This window comes from Mustela putorius, unplaced genomic scaffold, assembly GCF_011764305.1.
Source record: "Mustela putorius furo isolate JIRA1106 unplaced genomic scaffold, ASM1176430v1.1 tig00000928_pilon_pilon_pilon, whole genome shotgun sequence".
NCBI lineage: Eukaryota > Metazoa > Chordata > Mammalia > Carnivora > Mustelidae > Mustela > Mustela putorius.
Genome location: NW_025421519.1, coordinates 27,361 through 43,726, shown reverse-complemented (window position 1 = coordinate 43,726; position 16,366 = coordinate 27,361). Strand labels below are relative to the sequence as shown.

General features: G+C 37.2%; 1 long non-coding RNA gene across 2 annotated transcripts; it reads right to left on the bottom strand.

The window, feature by feature from the left end:
- Positions 1-5,202: 5,202 nt before the first annotated feature.
- Positions 5,203-16,138, bottom strand: LOC123393640. Of its 2 annotated transcripts, XR_006608471.1 has the most exons (4): positions 15,920-16,138; positions 15,426-15,509; positions 12,092-12,171; positions 5,203-5,350 (listed from the first exon to the last, which is right to left on the bottom strand). It is a non-coding gene; the product is annotated as an uncharacterized LOC123393640 (long non-coding RNA). The 2 variants fall into 2 exon arrangements; XR_006608470.1 differs by lacking the exons at positions 15,426-15,509; positions 15,920-16,138 and adding an exon at positions 13,287-13,560.
- Positions 16,139-16,366: the final 228 nt, after the last annotated feature.

Here is a 16,366-nt window from a genome sequence, read left to right as displayed (position 1 = left end):
AATGCCATGAACTAACTAACAAGCATCCTTACTTTGAATACAAAATGGTGCCAACTAGAAGCAGACCTTCTTCTGCATTATAAAGGCATCCCTATACTTCACACCTGTCCATGAAGACTAAAAGGATATCCCCATAAGTAATAATATTTGGGTGTTCTGCCTTTATACTAACATATAGGACCTCCTAGTATAAGTTGATACAGTAATTTAAATAATTTATGTTTAAATTTAATAATATACCTCATTAAGAAACATGTTTGTGGGCACCTAGGTGGCTCATTCATTAAGCATCCGCCTATGGCTCAGGTCATGAATTCAGGGTCCTGGGATGGAGCCCCTCTTCAGACTCCCTGCTCTTTGGGAAGTCTGCTTCTCCCTCTTCCACTCTGCCTGCTTGTGTTCCTGCTCTTGATGTCTCTCTCAGTCAAATAAATAAATAAATAAAATCTTAAAAAAAATGGAAGAAACACATTTGTACTTTGTAGGACTAGAAAGTAAATATACAGGAGAGACTGCATGGCTCAGTTAGTTAAGCATCTGCCTTTAGCTCAGGTCATGATCTCAGGGTCCTAGGATCTAGCCCCATGTCGGGCTCCCTGCTCAAACAGGAGCCTGCTTCTCCCTCTCCCTCATCCCAATCCCCACAACTCATGTGCTCTCTTTCTCTCTCTCAAATAAATAAACGGAATCTTTTTTTTTTAAGTAAATGTACAAATTTACACTATTTGCCTGATGGGAGTTATTGATAGGAACAATGAGAATAGAAATAGTAGCAGACTTAGAGGATGATTGTGGAGCTTACCAGAGCAAGAAGAAAAGAAAAAAAAGTGAAGAATGGAAGAGCCATGGAGGGAAGAGAGAAGGAGAGTAAAAAGGTATTACATAAGCATAGGGTAAATCGTTGTGTGATGATCACATGTGGCTGAGCAAATTAAAGAGTAGTAATAATAAAAGCCAACATTTGTTGAACACTCACCATATGCCAGGTAGAATGTGAAATTCTGACTCTGTAATATTTAATCATCTTTGAAAAAGAAAAAAAAGTAGGTGAGCTTCCTAACACTACTAGAATTAGACAGCTAGATGGGATATTTTGCAGAATTTTTCTCTAACTTCAAAATTCCAGAGATGGCTTTTAATGTATAGGACATTCTGCTTCAGAACCTTGCATGGTGTGCGTACATTAACTAAACAAATATTCCAGACTTTTTTTTTTAAAGGAGATAATGAAACATTTTTAAGTATCCTAAAGTCAGGATAAAATGGCCATATATGCACAAATTTTTGAAATATCTCTCTTTCTTTAAAGATTTATTTAATAATAAATAAAGAGAGAGAGAGAGAGAGCAAGCATGCATGCGGGGGGGGGGCAGAAGGAGAGGGAAGGAGAGAGAGAATCTCAAGCAGACTTCCCACTGAGTGTGGAGCCTGACATGGGGACCAGTTCCACAACCCATAAGATCACGACCCATGTGATGACCACCTGAGCCGAAATCAAGAGTCAGATGCTTAACCAGCTGAGCCACCCAGGTGCCCTTCTTGAAATCCCTTTTGAAATCACCCTTGAAAGTGAATGACATAAACTTAAAAAATAAAAACAGTAAAGAACAGGTCTTTCATGATGAAACAAACAAACAAACAAAAGGTCCAATCTTATAACACAATCTTGCACCAAATTAAGATATAATGCCAGGAATGGAAAAGGGACTCCCTTTCTGGAGAAAAGTATGCAAAGTAGCAGCAAGTGGGAAAATTCTGGAAACCCGCAGTGCTGACAGGTCAGGAGCAGAAAGAGCATAGCTGGTTTCTAGCCTCTTTCCCATGCTGGCAAAAAAGGGCTCAAGGTCCACACTTGGGAGAATGGTCAAATTTATCTTCCACTTTGGCCCAAGGAGAAAAAGCTAAGGGGCCGAAGTGCAATCACCATTTTTACACTCCTGGCAGTGAAAGTAGCAGTGATTCAGGTAAGAGAGGAAAATCAAGAACTATTTTTTCTTCACATTTGAATGTCTCTGTCATCTAACTGCTTAAAAAAAAAATACAGCAAAAGAAATTTTCCATCTCCCAGATGGAAGAGTAAGTGATAATACAATCATCATTCCTTGTATTTTCCTTTACCTTTGCATAGAAGAGTTATCTTGTGGGGCATTTTTTAAAAAAATTTTATTCTAAATGTGGGTTTCTGATTTTTTTTTTTTTTACCACATCTTCTTACTTTTTCTAAAGGAAAACCAAATTGCTATTAAATAGATCATTAAAACTAGAGCGTATCATGCTTAGCGAAATAAGTCAAGCAGAGAAAGACAACTATCATATGAAGAAGTGGTGATACAACATGGAGGCTTAAGTGGATAGAAGAAGAATAAATGAAACAAGATGGGATTGGGAGGGAGACAAACCATAAGTGACTCTTAATCTCACAAAACAAACTGAGGGTTGCCGGGGGCAGGGGGTTTGGGAGAAGGAGGTGGGATTATGGACATTGGGGAGGGTATGTGATTTGGTGAGTGCTGTGAAGTGTGTAAACCTGGTGATTCACAGACCTGTACCCCTGGGGTTAAAAATATATGTTTATCAAAAATAAAAAATTAAAAAAAAAAAAAACCCATTGGGACACATCACAAAACTTAATAAATTTAAATAACTTTGTGAAAAATAAAGAAATGCAGAGTTGCCAGACATGACTTATAAATCTTCAAATGATGACCTAAACTGTTACTAGCCTAAGCACAACTGAAAACATTCAGAAAACATTTTGTTTTCTGAATTTCATCTTGAAACACTTTATGCTTAAGTATTTAGAAATTATATGTACATTTATAAAAGCTACCCCTATTAGAGGGAAAAAAAAAAAAACAGGCTTTTTAAAAAAATATTTTAATTACTTTTATTTGAGAGTGAGGAAGAGCATGAGAGGGGAGAATGTCAGAGGGAGAATCTCCCTCATGGAGATGGGAGCCCAATGTGCGACTCGATCCTGGGGCTCCAGGATCATGACCTGAGCTGAAGGCAGTCACTTAACCTACTGAGCCACGCAGGTGCTCCAACATATCAGGTTTTATAAATTGATTCACCTATCCTTGAAAATACTAGAGCTTAATTTAATAGCTGCATTTATTACTCAAGTGGGTCCACAATATTTTCCTATGTTTTATTTTACAGTTTGCTTCTTTTCGGTCCAAAGTGGTGACATTTTATGTGCTTTTTCTATTACTTCATATTTTACATTAATCTAAAACCACTGATATTTATCTTCAAGAAGTATCCAAATACTCTCAAGAAAACATTCCTTTTCTAAAATGGAATTTTTTGAAAATTGCTAAATTTTGTCAATTCCATTTATAATTGCACCCAAACCATAAGATACCTAGAAATAAACCCAACCAAAGAGGCAAAGAATCTATACTCAGAAAACTATAAAGTACTCATGAAAGAAATTGAGGAAGACACAAAGAAATGGAAAAATATTCCATGCTCATGGATTGGAAGAACAAATATTTGAAAAATTCTATGCTACCTCAAGCAATCTACACATTTAATGCAATCCCTATCAAAATCCCATCCATTTTTTTCTAAGGAATAGAGCAAATAATCCTAAAATTTATATGGAATCAGAAAAGACCTCGAATAGCCAAAGGAATATTGAAAAGGAAAGCCAAAGTTGGTGGCATCACGATTCCAGACTTCAAGCTCTCTTACAAAGCTGTCATCATCAAGACAGTATGATACTGGCACAAAAACAGACACATAGATCAATGGAGCAGAATAGAGAGTCCAGAAATAGACCCTCAACTCTATTCTCGACTAATCTTCAACAAAGCAGGAAAGAATGTCCACTGGAAAAAAGACAGCCTCTTCAACAAAATGGTGTTTGGAAAAATTGGACAGCCACATGCAGAAAAAAAATGAAATTGGACCATTTCCTTACACCACACACGAAAATAGACTCAAAATGGAGGAAGGACCTCAATGTGAGAAAGGAATCCATCCAAATCCTTGAGGAGAACACAGGCAGCAACCTCTTCGACCTCAGCCCCAGCAACATCTTCCTAGGAACATCGCCAAAGGCAAGGGAAGCAAGGGCAAAAATGAACTATTGGGATTTCATCAAGATCAAAAGCTTTTGCACAGCAAAGGAAACAGTTAACAAAATCAAAAGACAACTGACAGAATGGGAGAAGATATTTGCAAATGACATATCAGATAAAGGACTAGTGTCCAAAATCTATAAAGAACTTAACAAACTCAGCACCCTATGAACAAATAATCCAATCAAGAAATGGGCAGAGGACATGAATAGACATTTCTGCAAAGAAGACATCCAGATGGCCAACAGACACATGAAAAAGTGCTCCATATCACTCAGCATCAGGAAAATACAAATCAAAACCACAATGAGATATCACCTCTCACCAGTCAGAATGGCTAAAATCAACAAGTCAGGAAATGACAGATGCTGGCGAGGATGCGGAAAAGGGGGACACACTCCTACACTTTTGGTGGAGTGCAAGCTGGTGCAACCACTCTGGAAAACAGTATGGAGGTTCCTCAAAATGTTGAAAATAGAACTGCCCTATGACCCAGCAATTTCACTACTGGGTATTTACCCTAAAGATACAAACCTAGTGATCCGAAGGGGCACGTGCACCCAAATGTTTATAGCAGCAATGTCCACAATAGCCAAACTATGGAAAGAACCTAGATGTCCATCAACAGATGAATGGATCAAGAAGATGTGGTATGTATACACAATGGAATTCTATGCAGCCATCAAAAGAAATGAAATCTTGCCATTTGCGACAACATGGATGGAACTAGAGCGTATCATGCTTAGCGAAATAAGTCAAGCAGAGAAAGACAACTATCATATGATCTCCCTGATATGAGGAAGTGGTGATGCAACATGGGGGCTTAAGTGGGTAGGAGAAGAATCAATGAAACAAGATGGGATTGGGAGGGAGACAAACCATAAGTGACTCTTAATCTCACAAAACAAACTGAGGGTTGCTGGGGGGAGGTGGGTGGGGAGACGGGGGGTGGGGTTATGGACATTGGGGAGGGTATGTGCTTTGGTGAGTGCTGTGAAGTGTGTAAACCTGGCGATTCACAGACCTGTACCCTTCGGGATAAAAAATATATGTTTATAAAAAAAAAAAAAAAAATTAAAAAAAATAGGAAATAGGAAATAAAAACATACTAAATAGATTTCTAATATGGCTGGCTCCCACACTCACAAACATTTCATCAAATTCTGATCCAGAAGAATAATAAAAAGGAACATCAGCTTCTCCAGCCACAGCTCAAGTAAGAAGCATCTTTCCTGTCTCTGGTGGTCCAACTAAAAGTATTCCTGAAAGAGAAAACAAATACACTGATTCAACTTAAAAAATAAAAAGAAAACCTGATGTGAACCTATGAAACAAACAGTTATTAATTAATGCATACATAGTTTTGAGGTTGAAAGCACATGACTATTATTTTGAAACAAAGCAAAACATATGTCTCTAGTATTGATTCTCTTCAGGGACTTCTTTTAAACTAATTTCCCTCTACCATTTAAGTCTTGAGAGAATGGAACATAATAAACTTATCTGTCATTAAACAAGTAAGATAAAATTCACATAAACACAGATTAAAAGATTAAGCAACCAAATGTGACACATGAACCCTTGACTTGATGTTCTTCCATAAAACACATATTTCAGAAACTCTGATGAAAATTTGATGTGGACATCTGAGGAAATTTTGAAAAAATTCCAGAGTACAAGATATTAAGAAAATAGTATTCAATTTTATTTGGTAGGATAAATTATTCTCTTCAGGATAATGTCCTTAGTCTTAGGTGACACATAACAAAGTATGTAGAAGTAATGTAGTTCACTTCTGTAGCTTTGTAACTTTTCCTATGTTTGAAAATTTTCATAACAGCAGTACTTTTTCATAAGTTGGAATAACAGATTTCTCTGGTTTCCACAACATTTCATTTTTCATTTAAAAAGGTAAAAAAACCCTTTATTAATTAATGCTATATTTTAACATAAAAACTATCTTTAAAGGATAGTTGTTGAAAAATTCACCTAAGACTACCCCTTGTATTGCCATGTTATTGTCATTCTTAACTGGTTTAAGTGGTAGAATGTATTTTTGTAACTGAGAATTTTCCCATAATTTTGTAAAAGATCTCTTGTGATTAGAAAGAAAAGTGTTTAACTATTCTATGACTTTAAACATTCTGATGTTATAGTACTGATTCTAATAAATGAATCCTAAATTTGCAGAGGTTCATACCAACACTTTTATACACTGCTGAACACGGTCAGTAGAGATAGTGGGCGGTATAGAAACAAACCTTAAATATGAGTGCCACCTTTAACTTACCAATTCCGTTTCTAGAACTAGAATCGAGAATAATGAATAAATAAATGAGCAAATCTAGGCTTTGTTCTGAAGAGATAATTAAGGATGTAGGCAAAGCCTTGAGATAATAAGATGATCATCACAGTGCTGATTTTATTATTTTGATTAAAAATGTCTGAGTATCGTTGACACACAGTTACATTAGTTTCAGGTGCACAGCACCTGATTTGACAAGTTTAAACATTATACTGTGCTCACAAGTGTAGCTACCCTCCGTCACCATACAACACTATTACAGTATCACTGACGGTATTTCCTATGCCTTTTACTCCTCTGACTCACTCATTTGACAACTGAAAGCATGTTTCTCTCATTCTTCTTTATACATTTTTCCCAGCCCTCACACTGCTAATTTTAACCACAAAACACTGGAAACCATAAAAGCTTAATGTAAGTGATTACAGCATAGCATGATCATTTGGTCCAGGGACACCAAAATGTCATTACCATCTTGGACCCAATTCTAGCATACGGTTTTCCCTCACACCAAGAAACAATTCTCCAACACCAATTGGGCACCCTAACTTTCCAATCAATTCTGATGCTACCCACCTGGAGATAGCATCAAATACTGTAAGTTAAGGACTTCACCCCAAAAGACTGCAGAATACATACTAACTTGTGGAAAGTTCCAGCCCTCTTATCACACATCGTTGATTGTCCTGGCAACCAGCTGCTAACCTTAGGTGTGCTGTAAGAGTTGACTCATTAACAGAAGACAAATCTATTCCTATCATCACTATAAAACTACAAGAAATGGGACTAAGACTACATATGTATTTCATTTTTTTAAAGATTTTATTTATTTATTTGACAGACAGAGATCACATGTAGTCAGAGAGGCAGGCAGAGAGAGAGGAAGGGAAGCAGGCTCCCTGCTGAGCAGAGAACCCGATGCGGGACTTGATCCCAGGACCCTGGGATCATGAACTGAGCTGAAGGCAGAGGCTTTAACCCACTGAGACACCCAGGCACCCCTAAATATGTATCTCTAATTATAAATCACAACAGTAATTAAAAGAGAAAACATCAAAAACAAACAGGACTATTCCACAAATTAGTATGTATATTGCACAAATTTTAAGGTCATGAAAGATCCATACCCACTCCCATAATAATAGCGAGGGGAGGGGAGACTGGGTGACTGAATCAGTTAAACATGAGACTTCGGCTCACCTCATGATAGGGTCGTGAGACTGATCCCAGTTTGGGGCTCTACACTCAGTGCACAGTTGTTTCAGATACTCTCCCTCTGCCCTCCCCCTCACCAGCTCTTGTACTTGCACGTGTGCTCACTCACTCTCTCTCAAATAAAAAATAAATAAGTAAATAAATAAATAGGCTAAACAACTTTTTCAGATTGAAGAAGAAAAATCAAGGGGTGCCTGGGTGGCTCAGGCAGTTAGGCAGCAACTCTCGATTCTGATTCAGGTCATGATCCGTCTGATTGAAGATTCTCATTCTCTCTCTCCCTCTGCCCCTCCCCACTGCCTGCTCTCTCTCTCTCTAAAATAAAATAGTTTTTTTTAAAAAAGATTAAAGAAAAACTAAATGTGTAAACCTGGATTGAGTCTTAAACCTGGATTTGGGGTGGGGGATGGAAAGACCTCACTACAAAAGGTATTAATAAGAGAAATGCAGAAATTTGAATATAACTAAATTTCATAATTAGTTCTGGAACCGTGTGAAATATCCTGACTTTAATAACTATACTGGAGTTATGTAATTGAATATTCTTATACTTTAGGATATACATAACAATGTATTTGGGTTAAAGGAGCAGGAGGATAGCTACAATTTACACTTAAACAGTTTAAAAATACATTTATGTAAAGCAAGTGAGCAAATGACAAAGTGCTAAAAAAGTACTGAGTTTAGTTAAGAGTACAGAGAGTTCTCTGCACTATGCTCACAATTTAAAATCTGAAATTTTAATAAAATTCCAAATCCCCTTCCTCTCAAAAAAAGGTTATAAATGGTATGTTCAGAATGAAGACTTATTTGTAAAATAGCCATTAAGAACTAAACCTTAAGCATTTAAATCAGTAAAAATTCAATTATTTTGAATTATTTGATTATTGTATTTTTTTAATGTCAAGTCATGGTAAAGGGAAGGTACCTTACCCATGGAAGTTTACCTCCAAGCACAGTAAATTTTTGTGGGTTTGTCAAGAATTCAACAGACATCATTAAAAATGTTAGCTATCAAATTAAAAGCACATTTATGTGTGTACTTTCATGTATTTATTTTAAATTAGTCTGGTTTAATAATACACTTGCAGCCAATTTGCAACCCTGTATTAGACAACTTTAAAGAGTTCTCCATGGGGAAAAAAAGAACTCAAGTACACTGGTCAGGGTTAAAAAGAAACTACCTGATAAGAAGTATACCAAAACATAAAATACTGGGCTGAAGGGCATTATGAAAATCTAGAATTAAACTCATGACTCTCTTAGATTCCTAGATCATTTTCTAGGACTTTCTCTAGGAAGAATACAATCATTACAGAGTAAACAAGTGTTTTTTATTAGGCTTAGAATGGTCTTTGAAAGTTACTGATTAAATTATTAAAACCTTATAAAATGTTTGTAAAGTTAACAGTTGTAAGTAAAGCTCGGTCCATCCCTAAGGAGAAATGCATACATATGTTCACCAAGAAACATAAGAAATATTCACAAGTCCACTCTTTAGGCCAAAACTAAAAACAACCCAATGTCTACCTAATGGAGAATACACAATATTGTGATTCACAGAATGCTATGCAATGGGGATGAATGAAGTAAAACTTCATGTAAAAACATGGATGGATCTCATAAACATCACTTTGAATGAAAGAAGCCATATACATTACATGTATTATGTTTATGTAAAGTTCAAATGAAGGCCAATTAATGTATGTTATGAGTCAGAACAACGATACGCTTGTGGTGGGAAGTAAGGGACACTAGGAAGTTTCTGGTAACATTTCACTTCTTGACTTGGTGCCAAAAATATACTGAGTTCACTGTGTGAAAACTTACTGAGGTACAGATTTGTGATTTGTACAGTTTTGTGTGAATGCTAAGCTTCAACATTTATGTTTATAAAGAGATCTGGGGGGCTCAGTCAGTAAAGCAGCTACCTTCTGCTCAGGTCATGATCTCAGGATCCTGGGATCAAGCCCTACATCAGGCTCTCAGCAGGGAGCCTGCTCCTCCCTCTCCCTCTGCCACTCCCTCTGCTTGTGCTCTCTGGCACAGGCTCTCTCTGGAATAAATAAAATCTTAAAGGGCATGGATTGCATGGAGCACTGGGTGTGGTGAAAAAATAATGAATACTGTTATGCTGAAAATAAATAAATTAAATTTTAAAAAAATTTTTAAAAAATAGCATCCCTCCAAAAAATAAAAAAAAATGTATATAAAAAGAAATCTAGCCCTTTATCCATTAAAATACATTTTTTAAATATTCAAAGATATCCATATACTGAAAGAAGGCCAAAAGACATTTGGATAAGGTAATCAATAACTTTGAACTGTAGGAAAATGGAAACAGATTAGATGTCATCTACTACTAAAGCTACATTTTCTCTGCCCAAACTTTCTGTCAAGAAAATTCCCAACTGAGGTATATAAAATCTTTATAGAATGGAGTTTAGGGATCAAGACAATGAATGAAGTTATAAAAGCCCTTATTAGTATTTTTATGGCAACTATATGTAAAATTATTTCTACAGTACCAGAAATTCTAGGTAAGGAAATGAAATTTCTATACTAGCTCTTTAAGAGTCAGTAAAACTGATCACAGGTACCACCTACTGACCCACCTCTTCTGGCAAATGCTATAAATTACATTGGTCTATATAAATTTAGATTCGATAGTGATGGTGGCAATATAAAATTGTAACATTAATTATAATATTTGCTTAGATTAGCACAGAAAATTTTGTGATAATCTACAAACTTTTGGATGAACCCTTTCTAAGATTATCTATATGTCTTCTTTAGCTTCATAATCAGAATTGGACACATTCCAAAAGATGTGTAGTCTATTGAGTACTGAAGTGTATACACTGCAGGGAGAAAGGAAGAACGCCTCACTGACCATAATCTCAGCACAGGTTCAATGGAGAGTAGGCTGACTGTGCATCTTAACATGGGCAGGGGCCTCTGCACTCAACAGTTTTCAAATACTCACCGCACCATCCTCTTCCTCAATTATTCTCTTATTGCATTTCTACAGGGTTCACAGCTGTTTAAATTGGCAAGTGAGGGGAGCCTGGGTGGCTCAGCGGGTTAAAGCCTCTGCCTTTGGCACAGGTCATGATCCCAGGGTCCTGGGATTGAGCCCCGCATCCGGCTCTCTGCTCAGCACGGAGCCTGCTTCCCCTTTCTCTCTGCCTGCCTCTCTGCCTACTGTGATCTCTCACTCTGTCAAATAAATAAATAGTATCTTTTTAAAAAATTGCCAAGGGAAGGGAAGGACTACTTGGTATAAAATTATCATAGTGACTCCTGATACTTTGTTCCCTATCTATGCATAAATATTTTTCACAACCTCGACTATTAGGGAATAGAGTGTGGAAAGAGTAGGTGCTCTCATTCTACTCCATATTAAAGTAGCCTTTTGACTGATCAAACAAGTCAGGCACATTAATTCTCAAGATCTTTGCTCTCTCTCTTCCTCTGGCTAGAAGTGTCCTTTGCTCAAATACATACATGGTTTAGGCATACCTGGCTGTCTCAGTCAATAGAGCAAGTGATTCTTGATCTCAGGGTTGCATGTCTGAGCCCCGTGTTGGGCATAGAGGGTTTCAAGTTGAGCCCCGTGTTGGGTGTAGAGGTCACTTAAAAATAAAACTTAAAAAAAAAAATGCATGGTTTACTCCATCATCTTCAAATCATCACTCAATGTCACCTTCTCAGTCAATCAGACACTGAATATTCCCATTTAAAATTGTGATCTTTAGGGCACCTTGGTGGCTCAGTGCATTAAGCATCTGCCTTTGGCTCAGGTCAAGATCTCAGGGTCCTGGGTGTGAGCCCTGCATCAGACTCTTTCCTCAGCAGGGAGCCTGCTTCCTCCTCTCTCTCTTCCTGCCTTTCTGCCTACTTGTGATCTTGTCTGTCAAATAAATAAATAAAATATTTAAAAATAAATAAATAAACATAAAATTGTGATCTTTCCCTCAAAACTCCCAGTCTTCTTCATGCTGCTCCATATTTTTCCTATAATGCTTCATCACATTTGAGCACACTCTATTATTATTTCCTCATATGCAATATCATGGTTTAGTTTCTGTTAGAAATGACAGCGGAGACTTATTTCTTCTGTCCCAATACCTAAAAGAGGGCTGGAGAATATGCAGCGAAGCTAAAACTTCCAAGGTTCTAATCACGGCTTCGTTTTTTCTAGGGTCCAGTCCTACCCTGGAGCCCACCAGAGTGGCCTCATACAAATGACACTGCCATCACCCAGGAAGCCCTGTGTCTGACATCAGCATCAAAGACCAAACTGCAGAAGCAAAGATGCACTTAGTACTCTTGTCATTTAGGGAATTACAAGAGTTTTAGTGCCTCAAACTGGAGGTAGAGACCAATAAATATATTTTCTATTTTATACCTTTAAAATCAAATATTGGTCTTATATAATTAGATAATATTTGAAGAGTGCAGGGTAAACTTTTTAACTTACTCCTTTAATATGTTCAAAGGTGACATTTTTCATCTGGACGGGATCTACTGCAGAGTCAAGCCCTGTTGTCCGGAAGCAGACTAAAGACAACAAAAATAATTGTTTATATATTTGTTAGTTTCCTAAAATTTCAACCACTCTATTATTCAGATGTAAGAAAGTACAGAAAATTATATATAAGTTTACATACATTAATTCATAGTGAAGTAAAGAAACTACATCTTCCAGATTTCTAGACCATGTTCAAGGCACAAAAGACTCACATTAAAGTTACATCTTTTTTTTTTTTTAAGATTTTATTTATTTGACAGAGAGAGACACAGCAAGAGAGAGAACACAAGTAGGGGGAGTGGGAGAGGAGGAACAGGCATCCGCCAAGCAGGGCGTCTGATGCGGGCTCCATCCCAGGACTCTGGGATCATGACCTGAGCTGAAGGCAGACACTTAACAACTGAACCACCCAGGGACCCCTTAAATAACATTTTTACACCTTCCAATCAAAAAATTGAGGCACCTGTGTGGCTCAGTGGGTTAAGCCTCTGCCTTCGTCTCAGGTCATGATCTCAGGGTCCTGGGATTGAGACCCGCATCAGGCTCTCTGCCCAGAAAGGGAGCCTGCCTCCCCTCCCCATCTGCCTGCCTCTCTGTCTACTTGTGATCTTTCTCTCTCTCTCTGTCAAATAAATAAATTTTTTTAAAGATTTTATTTATTTGTCAGAGAGAGTGAGCGAAAGCGAGCACAGGCAGACAGAATGGAAGGCAGAGTCAGAGGGAGAAGCAGGCTCCCTGCGGAGCAAGGAGCCCGATATGGGATTCGATCCCAGGACGCTGGGATCATGACCTGAGCCGAAGGCAGCTGCTTAACCAACTGAGCCACCCAGGCGTCCCATAAATAAATATTTTAAAATGAAAAATTATTTCCCTCTTCCCTCATCATATCTAACAAGAAAAATTTAAACCAATCATTCTCAAACTCAACTCTGCATAAAAATCACTTGAGAAATGTATAAATGCAAGTTCCCAGGCCATGGCCTAGAATTCTGGTTTGTAGTTCTAGAAAAAGATCCAGGACAGTTTGCATTTTTAACCGTCACCCTAAATTATCCTGATACAACTGGTCAGGGATGTACACCACGAGATACATTGCCTTAAACCCAATATAAAAGCTAGCACTAGCATTTTTTTAAGTGTATACCTTAAAAGATTATTTCACTTTTCATGCAGCCTCCTCCTCTAGCAACTGTTATTACTTGCCCTCAGATGATATATATCAGTAATGACATCATTAAGAATGACAGTGAAAACTTGGAAAGACAGAAAAACACTTCAGATCAACTACAGGGAACTATTACAAAACTATCTTAAAACCTCTCCCCTTTGGTTAAACTTCCCTACTGAACAGATGTAAGTGAGTAAATAGAGCAATTTCTAATTTCCTGAGAAAAAGACAAAAATATTGTCTTGAAGACAGAAATTTAGATGCAAAACAAAAAAAAAAAAAAAGATCAGTAAGCAAAACTAGAGTTTTGCTGAAAACACTTAACATACCAAGAATACACAAGTTGGCCGAGCAAATGTACACTGGACACTAACATTTTTAGCCCACTACATTGTTTATTTAAGGATCTACACAGTGAGACTTTATAAGTTATGCAAATTAAATTTATAGCCAAACAACGTGAACCTTATAAGAAATTATAAGGCAGTGCACTTCATATTTTGATATATATTTTGATTTAATATAAGAAATTAAGAAACATAAAATAATAGCCAGAACTAACCACACCCCTCCAATATCGATCATATGGTGTTCCTACACTGGTTGTGTTTTGAAAATGAGGAGACAAAAGCTGACTAGCTATAAAAAGAATATTCTGGGGGTGCCTGGATGGCTCAGTCGGTTAAGCATGACCTCAGGATCCTGAAACTGAGCCCCACATCCGGCTCCCTGCTCAATAGGGATCCTGCTTCTCCCTGTTCCTGGTGCTCCCCATGTTTGCACTCACTCTCTGCCAAATAAATAAAATCTTAAGAAAAAAAAGAGAATATTCCTGGATGTTAAAATCTCATCTAAGTTTTGATGCCACAAAAACTTAAAATATCTGGGGTAACATGCAAGTTCTGTGATGAAGTCCTGATCCAGACCAACTGTTATTCTTTAATTGTTATCAGTTTTTTCTCTCAAGGTAACCAATCATAAAGAACATAGAAAACACGAGGTAAAAACTGAATAGCTGAGAAAGCAACAGGAACTACTTAGGATGGGCATTACAACTTCATTTTAGACTGGTAAACTGAGAACTAGGAGAATCACTTGAGGCAATTCTTATTATATACTAAATTTATATATGTGTGTGTGTGTATATATAGATACATATATTTTTTTAAGATTTTATTTGAGATGGCAGAGAGAAAGCACACAAGTGGGGGAAGGTGCAGACATCTCGATCCAAGACCCTGAGATCATGACCTGAACTGAAGGCAGATGCTTAACCAACAGAGCCACCGAGGAGCCCCAAATTTTTATATACTTATGTATTATATATAAATTTTTCATAAATTTATTAGTATGTCTTTGTATTCTTATTATACAATTATTTTACATGTTTTTAAGTTTTATAATTGGACAGGTTTAACTTTCTAGAAGTCTGGAAAACCAACCACTAAGCTAACATTTTTGCTCTAACATAATCCTTGGAACATTAACAAAATATTAATTATTTTCTCAAAATAAAACTTGAAATTCATACAGTGTCTAAAGGAACTTTTCTTGTAACCCACAAAGCAATGTAAATATAATGAGCCCTAATAATGCACTTGGCATGTAACCATAACAGATTAAAACTTTTCTACTTCAATGCAAAAAATCACCTCAATTTGAACCAATCTGTGAAGTGTTGACTTAGGAAAGAAAGGCCTAGACACCAGAACAGTAAATGCTGGGGCACCCGGGTGGCACCAGAACAGTAAATGCTGGGGCACCCAGGTGCTGGGGCACCTGAAGACTTTGCCTTCAGCTCAAGCCATGCTCTCAGGGTCCTGGGATCAAGCCCCACATCAGGCTCACGTCATGGTCTCAGGGCCCTGAGATCAAGGCCATCAGGCTCTCCGCTTAGCAGGGAGACTGCTTTCCCCGCCCCCTCTGCCTGCCTGCCTCTCTGACTACTTGTGATCTTTCTCTCTCTTTGTCAAATAAATAAATAAAATCTTTAAAAAACAAAAACAAAAAACAGGAAATACTTCTTCTCTCCTGTCTCAGGCAAACTATGAAAAAAAAAAAGTCGAGTATTTAAAAGATTAAAAATAAAGTCAGATAAATAAAAAGAGCCTTTACCAGATAAAAATGGATTTTTTAAGAGTCCATAAATGCCAAACAGCAGCAGAACGAAGAGAATCAGATGAGTTCATCTCAGAGAATCTGGAGGAGGAAAAGAAAAAAAAAAAATTAATCAAATAACAACAATGACAAATGACACCTTGACGAAAAGCAAGAATTAGGTTATTGATGGTAATCATATTCCATCATATGCAATTTTGGAACCTGACATTCTTTTATATAGTTGCCATGATTTCCTTTCAGCACCCTGTTATCAAAAACCTCATGAAGGAACTCATGCTTCTGTCCTTCAGTCTGGTTCTCATTTGAGAAAAGGGAGAGTGTCAACAGGTATTTCCATTTTGACACAGCTTAAGTTACAAATATAATGGAATATAACCAATGAAAAGGTACATATGTGTTGGAAAAAGTATGTGTAACCATTTAAAGGTAGGACTCTGACTTCCTTTTAGGTATTCTTCCCCAATATGGATGGTGTCTAAGCAACTTACCATTGGTTTTTTCATTAGGGCTTGAGCTTTCAGAAAACCCTCTGCAAAACCAGTTTTAAATGCATCTTGGTGAGTTTCAGGTATATTTTTGGTTTTCATGAGTTTGTCCAAACTTTCAACATCTGATCCCCTGTCCAACAACAGGAACCCCTAAATACACAAACAAGGCATCAGTACTGACTTACTATATAAGTAACACTGCCCAATAATATAATGATCACAAAAGCTTCTAATACCGGGCACTAAGAATGTTTAACCAGAAGAACACTTCTTTTCTTATATTCTCCAGATTTGGCAAGAGCCATCTTCCCAGACACTCACTACAGAACACTTATTACACAACTTTTGAGATGGAAATTAATGAAAGTAACTACACCTAGAGCTTTCATTGTTGGCACAATTACATGACCACACATCAGTATAAGGAAACATCTCCAATTCCCTGCT